General features: G+C 38.6%; 1 non-coding gene across 1 annotated transcript; it reads right to left on the bottom strand.

Moving 5' to 3' along the window:
- Positions 1-2,453: 2,453 nt before the first annotated feature.
- On the bottom strand, positions 2,454-2,526 carry TRNAG-GCC (transfer RNA glycine (anticodon GCC)). The gene has a single exon. It is a non-coding gene; the product is annotated as a tRNA-Gly (tRNA).
- Between the last annotated feature and the right edge of the window lie 10,226 nt (positions 2,527-12,752).

Below are 12,752 nucleotides of genomic sequence, written 5' to 3' on the forward strand. Positions count from 1 at the left end.
TCTATCCTCACACTGGAGCCCCCACGTGTTCCTGAAACACGTGGAACTTAACCTCAGGTGTGAAATGCAGGAGCATTCTGATACGTTGGTTAATGCCAAAAAGTACAAATGAAGGAAATGTTTCCTCTCCTAGCTAACGGGCTCGGCAAAGCTGTCCTTGCCCCCAAAGCACATTTATGCCCATTTCTCTGTATGAGAAAACTCTGGGGAAAAGAAAGATGAGCAGTTCAGTTCAGTCAGCCAATCATGTCTGATTATTTGTGACCCCATGGACTGCAGCATGCCAGGCTCCCTGTCCATCACCAACTCCCGGAGCTTGCTCAAACTCTTGGGCATCGAGTCGATGCCATCTAACCATCTCATCCTCTGTCGTCCCCTCCTCCTCCTGCCTTCAATCTTTCCCAGCATCAGGGTATTTTCCAATGAGTCAGTTCTTCGCATCTGGTGGCCAAAGTATTGGAACTTCAGCCTCAGCATCAGTCCTTCAAATGAATATTCAAGACTGATTTCCTTTAGGATGGACTGGTTGGATCTCCTTGCAGTCCAAGGGACTCTCAAGAGTCTTCTCCAACACCACAGTTCAAAAACATCAATTCTTTGCCACTCAGGTTTCTTTATGGTCCAACTCTCACATCCATACATGACTACTGGAAAACCATAGATTTGACTAGACAGAGCTTTGTCAGCGAAGTAATGTCTCTACTTTGTTGGCAAAGTAATATTCCTGTTTAGATGTGAAAAAAAAAATGTTGTTTCCCAATCCATTGTTTTAAATGAACTCAAATCAATTTCCACTGGATATTCAATTTTTTTTCTTATTGGATTCTTTGTCATAGCATTATCTCAAGAATGAAAAATTTAAAAACCACAACAATTCATTCTAACTAAGAAACTGTAGCCTAATGCTAACCTCTTGATATTAAATTCACTGACCAAAATCATCTTGCAGAAACAATGCAGAGAAAAACTTGCACCATAAAAGTCTTTATAGGAGTATGCAAAACACATGTGCTCACACACACACACAAAGTATAGGATTCTATTATTGACCAATTTAAAGACTGACTTAAAGATGTTTGGCAAATTGGCAGTAATATTTAATAAAATGAGAGTAAAGGGGGATTTCCTTGGTGGTCCAGTGGTTAAGAATCCAGCTTCCAAAGCAGGGAATGTGGGTTCCATCCCTGGCTGGTTAGGGCACTAAGATCCCACGTGCTGTAGGGCAACGGAGCCCACACACCAAAACTAGGGAGAAGCCTTTGTGCCTAACTCCTAAGTAAGACCTGATACGGCCAAAAATAAAGAATATTTTTTAAAGATAAAGTGAGAGTAAAAGCTCATCTAGGTAGCCTACCTTTTCCTATTTTGTATCATGAAACTGAAGAATCTTTAAAGCTAAAGGTGCAAAGGGATGGCAGACTTCTGAAATATGTTTGCTACATCAATACAAACTGAAGATCACCTAGCAGTCTTGCTTATATATCCATCTGACTCATGCCAATGAGGGATAAATTCTTTCCTTATGAGGAACGGGTGCAAGAAACCTCTATCACAGGGGTCCTTAACCCTACTTCCTATTAGAATCATCTAGAGAGCTTTCAAAAAATTTCAATGCCCAGTCTTACTATAGATAAAAATGTATCAGAATTTCTAGGGTTGGGGCCCAGATACCAACATTAAATAAAAAAAACAAAAAACAGTGTTTTGTAATGTTCAGCCAGGCTTTTTGGTTTTGTGGTTTTGTTTGTTTTTTTTTTCTTTTGAGAACTTCCTATCGCTTTGGCCTGTAAGCTCCAGAGAGTGAAAGCTGGGAACTGGTCATGAGAGAAAATAGGAGGATGCCCAGAATAGCTATAGCTGCTATGTGTAAATAATGATGCCCATACACACATGTACACACTCTGTAATAGAAGACATAAACCCCAGGAAATATGACTTTAAAACTGAGGTTCCTGCTTGCAATCTTTGAGGCATACTTCAGGAGGAAACATTAGTGACCTGTGAAGATCTTTATTTTGTACCATGATAATGTGAAAAAAGTTATATTTATAATAGTCTTTAATCATAAATCTTCTGTTTAATACTTTTCTAATTTTTATTTTACATCTTTTGTTATATTTGAAATAATGCTTCATTTAGGTCTCAGTGCCCTGGATAAATCTCTCTTACCTTGAAAGTAACTTTCTAAACTTTAATATCTATGTCAATCTGGAGTTAAAAAGAAGATCCAATTTTTGGTGTTCAAAACATCAAATTTATTAATCAAACGCTGCTATCCTTTGTTTAACCTCCATCAAACTCATCTTAAGTGCTGTTTTTTTAAAAAAGTATTAGTTGCTCAGTCATGCCCGACTCTTTGCAATCCATGTACTGCAACCCACCAGGCTCTTCTGTCCATGGGATTTTCCAGGCAAGAATACTACAGTGGTTTGCCATATCCTTCTCCAGGGGATCTTCCTGACCCAGGGATTGAACCTGGGTCTCCTGCATGGCAGGCAGATTCTTTACCAACTGAGCTACCAGGGAATCCCTTATTTTTAAAAAATATAACCAAAACTAGACATTTACCACATATTTAGGTTCTTGTATTTCTTAATTGAAAATTCTGATTACACAACTTGGAAAAAATATTTCCCATAACAATGTAATAAAAACAGAGGAAAACTTTTAAAAATCACTTTGTCTCTAAAGGTCGTAAGCGTGTTTAAAAATGTATAATCTTTTCCCAAAGACTAGTGTCTAAATATCTGATTGTTAAAATCATATGGATATTATAATGACTAAAATAAAATAATGAAACTCTAGGAATAATAATGAGAATAAATTGCTTCAAGAAATGTCAAAGATCTAAAATTTCCCAGAGGAATATACTGATGTAAAAGCATTTACTGTGTGTCAGACACTGCTCTTATGTGTCGTATTCTTTCCGTTGATTCTCTGTGCCTTGAAAGCTGACAAAATATTTTTCTCTGCATTTACGATTACCAATGGCCTCTCTGTTTTGAAAATGGGCAAACACCATTAGTCCGTAGATCTCTGACCTTTGTTTTATTGACCACACTCTCATTCTTGAAACTCCTCCTTTGTCTACTATGAAACTTGGCGTTGTTTTTATATCCCTGGCTTTAATGCCCTTGTGGGTTTTCCCTTCTTAGACCACATAATTGAAGCCAATCCCTAAGTTTCTTGCTTTGATTCTCTTCTCTCCTCATACTCTTTCATTTGCATACAACTTTAGCTCATCTTGTTGCTTCCATTTTCACCTATTTATGAATGTCTCCTAATTTTCTCATTTTAGTCTCTGTCTCGCTCTGGACCCTCCAGATGTCTGTATACACATCACTACTTAGAATTCTCATGGGCACCTTAAATTCATTCTCTCCCCCCATCCCACCCCCAATCTATTGCTATTTCAGTGAGCCCATTTTCCTTCCAACCAAGTCTTAAACTCTAGTTTTTCTAAACTTTTACAACTCTCTGAGTCCACAACCAAAAAAACTGATCTGAATTGCTAGGTTCACCCTTTCTAACCTGTCTAGAATTCGTTCCCTTTGCCCTGGCCACACTCCCTCAGCCTTAATTCCCATCTTCATTCTTCTTCTCTTGGATCACTTGTAATTCCCCCAGACTTCTTGTCTCACTCCTCATCTTGCTTGTTTCTACCTATATTTCACAAAGATGCTATGGTATTTTTTTATGGTATTTTTTAATGCACACTTGAGTTGCTTCCTGCTCGAAATCTTCCTCGGTGCATTCTCAAGTCTTTCAGATAACCAAGAATTCTTGGTATGTCAAACAGTCTCTGTCCTCCACTAATCCTCCACTAGTTTCTCCAACCTAGTCTCACTCTTCTGCCCCCTAACACCCTTAGCAGTATAACCTCAACCTTGAGTTCTGTATATATGCCTTTCTTTCCCTGGAATGTCCTTCTTTACTTCACCCTAATTTCCCCCCGAACTTTCTGGCCATCTTCTGCTTACCCATTAAAAATATGGATGGACTGACACAGGTTAGCCTCTCTAGAAGCCTTTCCTAACTTTTCAGATCCCCACTTATACTCACGTCTTTTTCTCTGCTATAGCACTCTTCCATTCGCTAAGACATTATCTTCTTTCTTCATCACTAAGCTGTAAATTCTTGGAAGATGGGTCCACATCTTAGCATCTTTTAAGCATTCAGTATTTCCAGTACAAAAGAGGTTTTAATAAACGTTGGTTGAATGAATGAGTGAACATGTGAATGAATGAATAAAAGAAGTACTTCTCAAGGGGTATGCTGTACTAGGTTAAGTCTCTTGAGTTGTGTCTGACTCTTTGTGACCCTATGAACCTTAACCCACCAGGGTCCTCTGTCCATGGGAGTCTCCAGGCAAGAATGCTGAAGTGGGTTGCCATGCCTTCCTTCAGAGGATCTTCCTGATTCAGGGATCAAACCTGAGCCTCTTATGGCTCCTGCATTGGCAGGTAGCTTCTTTACCACTAGTGCTACCTGGGAAGCCCACTCAAGTAGTATAGTTACATTTTAATGCATGTGTTCTTAACTTGGATTCCCTGGAGAAACTTCAGGTGGAATCTAAACTTGAGCCTCCTGAAACGTCCACATACATTTCCTGGGAAGAGTGCACATAGCTTTCTCCAGTTTTCCCTCTCTTCCCCCTTAATAGTTAAATACATTACGAAAGAAACCTTAAGGGATTCACAATCCACTTCAGTTTTAGATATGGGAAACCTGAACTGTGTTCCAAAAGTTAATACTCACCAGTTAACATGCTGGGAAAAATATTAAGACCACAAACTTCTGCTCCTAACTAAACCAAGCTGGTGCTTGTAAAGAAATCAATTCCCAAACATGTATAAAGTTTATTAACTATCTATTAGATGCATTTATATTTGCTCAATCATACAAATTTACAAAAATTACTTTATCTCCTGCTCCCAGCAATGTTGAGATATCATCATCTTTAATTTAAAAAAGAGAGAGAGAGAGAAATTCAGGTTCAGGATGAACAACTATACTCTGAGAAATCACCCCAGCCGGCACCACTCTTTTCCAATTTAAAAAATAGATGAAGCAATGAAATACCCAGTTACTAATTCAGATGTTGGATAATCACAAATTTGAGCACTCAGCATCAATTTAACCAATAACTTCTAAGGACCACTTGGTGCAAAGGGCTGGCAGCCGAGAGCCCATGGCATTAGTTAGCACCTAATGTGGTATTTCAAGCACCAAAGACCCAATAATTGTTTCTGAGCTGCTCAGTGATTTTTTTTTAGATACATTTACTTATTTTACAAATTTAGAACAGTTTTAAGCTCACAGCAAAATTCAGCAGAAAGTAAAAATATTTCCTATATACCCTCTGTCACATACAGGCATATCCTTCCCCACTATGGACAACCAAGAGGAGTGGTGTATTTGTCACAGCTGACGAGCCTCCTGGCACACCATTCCCATCCGAAGTCCACAGTTTACATTAGGGTTCTCGCTTCATGTACATTCTGTGGATTTGGACCAACGCATCATAACACATACCCTACTACATATACCCACAACATATACCCTACTACACTGCTGTAGTAGTCTTATACAGTGTACTCTCATTGCCCTAAAAATCCTATGTGCTTCACCTATTTATCTCTCTCCCAACTCCTGGAACCCACTCACCATTTTCTTATCACCCTCATTTAGCTATTTCCATACTATCATAGAGTTGGACTCACACAGTATGTAATTTTTCTGCATGGATTTCTGTAACTTAATAATATGAATGTGAGACTCCTCCACATTGTTTCATGGCTTCACATCATATTTTTTAAGATTTGAATGATATTCTATTGGCTGCTGGATGTACCTCAGTTTATTAATCCTTTCACCTGCTGAAAGACATCTTGGCTACTTTCAAGTTATGACAGTTATGAATAAAACTGTTATAAACGTCCATGTTCAGGTTTTTGTGTGGACATAAGTTTTCAGCGCCTTTGGGTGAATCCCAAAGACTGTGAAAGCTGGATAGATGGTAAGAGCATGATTGGTTTTGTTAAGAACCACAGAATTCCTAAGTGATTGTTTCATTTTGTGTTCCCATGAACAATGAACAAGAGTTCCTGTGGCTCCACAACTTCATGAGCATTTAATATTGTCAGTTCAATGATTTTTACCCAGACTAGTGGTTACCATAGGAGTCACACAAACAAGGTGAGTTAAGGAGAGTTTAAAATTTGGAATTGGAAATTTTTATACTGAAATATTTCCTTTAAAATAAAACCTAAAATTTCTATAACATCAATTCATAAATTGAATTCCTTTCATTCTTCTGGTGTAAATCTTAATTAATCTCATCCTCTTACCCTAAGCAGTATCCTCAAACTTTAGTGAGAATAAAAATTACTGGAAATTTACGGTCCAGTCTTCTCCCTCGCTGCCCTCAGGTCATGGCTTAGGCAGTGAATGGTGAGCCTATAAATCTGCTTTTTAACTGCATGCATTTCAAGTGATTCCAATGCAAGTGCAGGAATTACATTAAGAATCATCCTTGGAAACTCAGGTCCTGGCCATAAATTTCAGGTACAACAGCCTACAGTAAAAACCCTTTAAATGACTTCTCCTATGTGAGAATATGTCCTAGCATCCAATCATAGCCCTGATTATCACCAACGTTTGTGTCCATCCACCTTGGTAGATAGGATCAAGAGAATGATGCTACTTGGATCGTAGATTACCCCGACAGATGAAGTCTCAGGACTGTTTTCCCTTATCTTACTACTATGTGCTGAAAAGTTAATTAAATTCTGCTTTAAAGAGTTGATCTTGGCTTATGACCAAATGTAAATTGACGATTTTGGAATGTTCATATACTTTAAAACATTACATAATGCTGCTTATATATTTAATCCTAAATTAATTACTTCATGTGAATGGCTTTGGTCTGTCTTAAAATAGACTTTTTTCTGTTTATAAGACCACAGGAAATAACCTCACCTGGTGCCCCAAACCACCAAGCCTCAGAGGGAGATGTACCAGGTTCTTAACAGTACCATGGTCTTTCCCTTGCAGAGCACTTATTAGCCTCTGATTGTTTCCAAATTGGGTAACTGGAAGCCAGTGTCTCTTCATTTCTCATCCTGCCATGTGGATGCATCACTCCTTTTCCTTAACTGAGATATGTGAGGAAGCCTTTCCTATATCCACTTTTACCTAGTTAGGTCAAGCTTGCTCCAAAGAGTCAGGTTCTGATATGAGTGCTAGGCTGTGATTTGGGGTTGAGTGTAGGGAATGTTCTATTTTCCACACTCCAGAGTTCACTAGGTTTGATTTGCAAAATTCCTTGCTTCTTTTGTTTGAGTTCTGATGTGATTTTTTAACTCTTTATCTCAATGAAGTCTTATCATACAATCTTCTTTTTTTTTTTTTTTTTTTTTTAATGTGGTTGCCATTAAGACAAATGGACTTAGGGCTTGATGAAGAAGAAAAAAATAACTCACAACCCGTTAAATCAGATCACACTAATTTTTCTCAGTGCACAATTTTAGAGGATTCTGTTGTTTCTCATCTTAAGATGAATAATTCTAACAGAATTTATAATGATCATGGAATTGTGACATTGGTTTCTCTAAAGGATATTTGAAAGCATTCTTTATGCTTAGTCTTTGAACCATCTAGTTTTTTATTCTGATTTACCCAGTGTTGGATCCTTTGCCACACTGGCCTGTGTTTAGTTCCTGGAACCCAAAAGCATGTCCTACCTCCAAGTGTTTGCACGTGTAACTTCACTGCCAAGAAAACACCTGTTCCTCTCTTCATGCTCAGCATCTCTGCTTCACAACTGCTCCAGTGAAAGGCCTTCTAGCGATGCTCATAGTAGTTTCACCCGTCTCAGACCTGGATATTGTTCATGAAGGAGAAAGAGTCAGCCCTGTTTCCTGAGTACAGTACCCCCACACTGCCTAGTGTAATAACCTTGGTTCAGCATAAGCACTTTTATATTTCTTAAGGCTCAGTGAAAAGTGATGGAGCTAAAATATATCTGGGCTGTGGGCACATGCTCTCAGTGTAGCCACAGACATAACTCCCTGTGCCAAGGGAATGTCGACAGAAGACCAGAAAAACCCATTCCAGCCAGCAGGCAGGCTGTGTCCTAACTTGGCTTCTGCAAAGAAAATATAGCAAGCTATCTGAACAAAGTCATACCAGGTGTGTCTTAGAAGTTGCTGTAATGTGGGTGGGCAACGCTGAGACTGGGACACTTGACCACACACCCTTGTCAAGTAATTCAATGTCAAGTAAGTTGGTGTGATTTCAGGGTGACAGAATGACAAGTAGAAAGAAACCTGGCTCCCGTGAGGCAGGGACTTACCTGTAGCCTGAATAATCTCTTTCTTTTTAATTGACTAGAGTTTGGAGGAGTTGGATGGGGGAAGAGAGGAATGGAAGATGAGTGAAAGGAACCCAGGGGATAGAACAGAAGCAGGGTTCTGAACAACTACCAGTCTGCAGAATGTTCTCTGTAGTTGGGGAGATAATGCTTTCGGGGGCGCTGATCTTGCTTCTGTTTGCAGAGCAGACATTGGCGGGTGCATGCCTGCAGAAACATGAATTATACTTCTCTGTGCCTGATTTGTAACTACACCTGTACACTCTTAGAAATGCTAATAGAAAAATATAAATTTAGGTACAAAGGAAAATCTAATAAGAAGAGCATTTGAATGAGCAAGAAATGTCTAATTTTTTGCAGTCATTAGGACTGTAGGAACATGCTTAGAGTAATTAGGTAAGATTGATTTCGAGGCCGAACACCACCCACAATTTGTGTAGTCTGGGGGTCAGGCGGGCAGCTGCAGAAACCGCTCAGCTAATTATGAGAATTCACTGTTCGTTAATAGAATCTCTCTCCACAAACAGCAGCTGTGTGTTTGCTCACGCAAATTATTAATTCTGGCCTCGCCTCAGCTGCAAGTTTCTGCTACTCAGAAAGGAATCCTCAGATAGAAGTGTCAGTTATCACCCAAGCGATACTGAGGAAGGAAGAAAAATATGAAATGAAAGTAAATATCCTCTAATCACAGGTGTATAAAGATTTTGCATCTCCCTCCCTTTTCTGCCTTTCACTCCCAAACAATTGAATGCCAATTTGGGAACTCATTAATCTGTAGGCAACCTAGCGAGATCTAATTTATACCTGTCAGGAGCAATGGGCAGCAGCTAATAGGAAAGTAATTGCAATATAAGTCTGCTTTCCCACTTGATAGTATGCAAGATTCTAATGACAGCCCTTCTGTATTGGAGTATCAGACTGGTCAACAGATATGTCTTCTCTTTTCCAGAGTCACACTGTGAACAACAGAGATTCTCCTTGGGTTTTATTAGACACTACAAAGAAAGTGGTAATGGCATAGTAGACGGCACATGGACGTGCACTGGCTTATTCTCTGGAAGAAATGAAAAGCAGTATTTTTCCTGCCACACAAACTGTGAAGTAGTATTCTCACATTTTTATTTTGTTACAAAAAGTATCTGGCTGGAATCTAATATCTACATAAAATATCTCCTGTTTCAAATTGAGATTGAATATCTGTATTTAGTAATAACATGGTTTGAGATGTCTGGGCACTTAAAGGGACTTAGAATTTCTCATCCTGTATAGAGTGTTTAGAAAACAGAGGGTAGTATTTACCACATAAAAAGGATGGAGGTATCTGCTTATTCCACGCCTTTCTCATTCCTCCTGGGATTGTCTTACACGGACTTTTTCCATGAACAAATAGGAAACATTAAAGGTTGCCTAAGTTTACAGGTTTTGTTTGGTAAAACTCTCTTTCAGACCTGACCGCTTATTTCTTTAGGCATGGTCCTCACTGAGTGGTCTTCTAGGTGGTCCATTGGTTCAGGACAGGGTCTGAAAAGAGCTTAAGTTCTGGAACATGAAGCCTAAATCCAGATCCCCTGATTTATGTGTGTTCTCTGTATACCTTTGAACAAATTCATTAACCTATCTGTAGTATCTCCCTCCCCTTACAAACCTTCACCTGGTTGTGACAGAGTCAAATAAAAGCGTGTATGGGAAATAATTTTGAAAGGAGACACACAGACATTAGTTGTTACTATTTTGTGACAACTGAAAGTGCTCGTGGAGAGAGCATACATTAAAATGCAAATTTCTTGAACGAAGAAGAGAGAAAATGGCTTACCATTGTACACCTACACATCTGACACTGACATCCTCACTTCTGGATCAAATTCAACCAATTTGGGTATTTGGATTGAGCATAAAATTTGTCATTAGACATTGTAGGAAATACAAAGTCAATAAGCCATAATCCCTGCCGTCAAGTAGCTTATCATAGAAACATAGGGAGTTAGTTCTGATACTGTTTATTTATTTGATAAACATTAAAGACCCCACACTATGAGAGGTCCCCTTACACAGCAGTTAAGAAGACAGCACATGTATGCACTGTCTTGAGGGGAACAGTCAAAAAGTGTGATTCTGGATCTCAATCTGCACAAACTAGCCAAACCTTAGAAAAGTCACTTCACTTCTCTGAGCATTGTTTCTTTCTTTGTAAAAAGGGACACTTTAAAAGGTTTTCTTAAACATATTTTTCAAGTCTTGATGTTCTATGATTCCATGACTTTATTTTTAGTTAAAAATGAAGAATTCAAAATTACAATTACTATATTTAGTTCTTTATTTCAGTGACTAAAGATAATGGAATTTAGAAGTTTCAAAGAAAAAGGTTATTAAAACATAAAACAATGAATTGTTAATTAAAGGTACTAAAATGATCTATCTGTTATGCCTTTATGATGGAAAATTAGGAATAACCCAAGAAATTTTCTCCATGTTCACAACCAAAATAGATGACTCGGGCCAAACACTGATTTGGACAAATCACTAATACACTCTGCCCTACTTAGAAAGTATTTGTGAAGACCAAATAAAACATTGTGTGAATGACTTAAAATAATATAATTATAATTTGTTTTAGTTATTATAGTCTTAAATTATCTAATTTGCCTGATTTCACTAAGATCTACAATTTCAATAAGAATGGCCGAGTTTCTGCTTCACTATGTTCCATATGATTGAATATTGCACAGGATTCAGAGAGACCAGGGCCAGGAGCCCAATCATTCACTCTTTAAATATGTGATGCTGTATTACTAACATTTCTGAACTTCTGCTGTTTCATCTGGAAAAGAGGAAAGTTATGCCTTCTTGAAAATATGTATAGAGAAAATCGTACATTCTCTCTAGTGTACAGGTGCCTCTATGGCAGAAAACATTCTGCTTTCACATAACTGGACTTTGAGAAAATATTAGAACTAGCTCTGTCACGTGATATAAGAGCTATGGACAGACCTCTTGTCTTCAAGATCCACTCCTATCTTGTTTGCAATATCATGCCCCAACCACCTCATATCTGGGTCTGCTTGAGGGGAACCCAAACTATGAAAACACTCTCTGGACTAAATTAGACACCCTCGTACTAATTCTACAAATATTCTGGTTTAGAGTGTGTTCCAGATAGCTATTGCTACATAGCATATCATGAGAAAACCTGGCAACTTAAAACAGCAGCAGAGTCTTCTGATGTCTTTATCTAATTAAGAAGGATCAGTGTCCACATTTAATCAGTTTGACCTTATTTAAGAGTAATGTTCATAACAAAGCCCTGGAATTAGGGATGTGTGTGTGTGTGTGCTAAGTCGCTTCAGTGGTGTCCAATTCTTCACGACCCTGTGGACGTAGTCCCCCAGTTTCCCCTGTCCATGAGATTCTCCAGGCAAGAATACTGGAGTGAGGAATTTGGGATAGTAGAAAGTCAAATCAAAGAATATCAGGCTGGCAAGATGATATTTACTATAAACTTTATAGTAACTTTTAAAAAACTTTTTGAAAACTTTTTCTACCTTTATAATCTTTTTAATTTCCCCCAAACTCCTGAGTCTTCCATTTGGGCAGAGTTCAGCAGGGAGGGTTCATCTTTGTCCCATATGAGATCAGCTGGGCATGTTTTCCTAGGCCTGGAAAATCCTCATCCAACATTTCTCATTTATATGGTTGGTAATTCAGTGCTGGCTATTGTGTGACTTCCTCACAAGTTAGTGTCTGCATTACAAGAGTCAGTGTCCCGATAGACAAGGAGTGGAAGCTGCCAATTTCTTAAAACCTTAGCATTGTGTCTCTTCTGTGTGCTATTGGTCAAGCAATCACAAACTCTGAATCTAAAGGGAGATTCCACCTCTCAGCGAAAAATATGTGCAAAGTATTTGGAGTCCTTGTTTCAAAACTGTCTCAGTAAATGGTGGAACCATGGTTCAGTGCAGGAAACAGCTCTCACTCTAGATATTTCAAGTAGAAAGTATATAATATAGATAGATGTTCATGAGAGTTTAGGATAGATAGAAGAAGAAAATTTTAGGGTGGTCCACCTCAGACTTCCAGAACAATACAGGTGACCCACTAGGTCAGCTCCTGTCTTGGAGGCTGCCTCTGAAACCATGCTAAACACAAGTCACCAATGTGAGGGATATAATTGTTTCTCATTTCAGAGAAACAGGAGAATGAACCCTCTCTTTTCAATTAGGGAGTCAGATCAGGAAGATGTGTCTGCTTGATTGCATCTCAACATTCAGGAAACTAGAAAATGGACTGTTGTGCAAGGCAGCCTTGTGTCCACCATGTTGTTAATCAGCTACTGACAGCCTAACAGTGGTTTCAAACTTCAGTGTACATCAAAATCAAATGG

The sequence above is a fragment of the Odocoileus virginianus genome, chromosome 15 (genome assembly GCF_023699985.2).
Source record: "Odocoileus virginianus isolate 20LAN1187 ecotype Illinois chromosome 15, Ovbor_1.2, whole genome shotgun sequence".
Taxonomy (NCBI): Eukaryota; Metazoa; Chordata; class Mammalia; order Artiodactyla; family Cervidae; genus Odocoileus; species Odocoileus virginianus.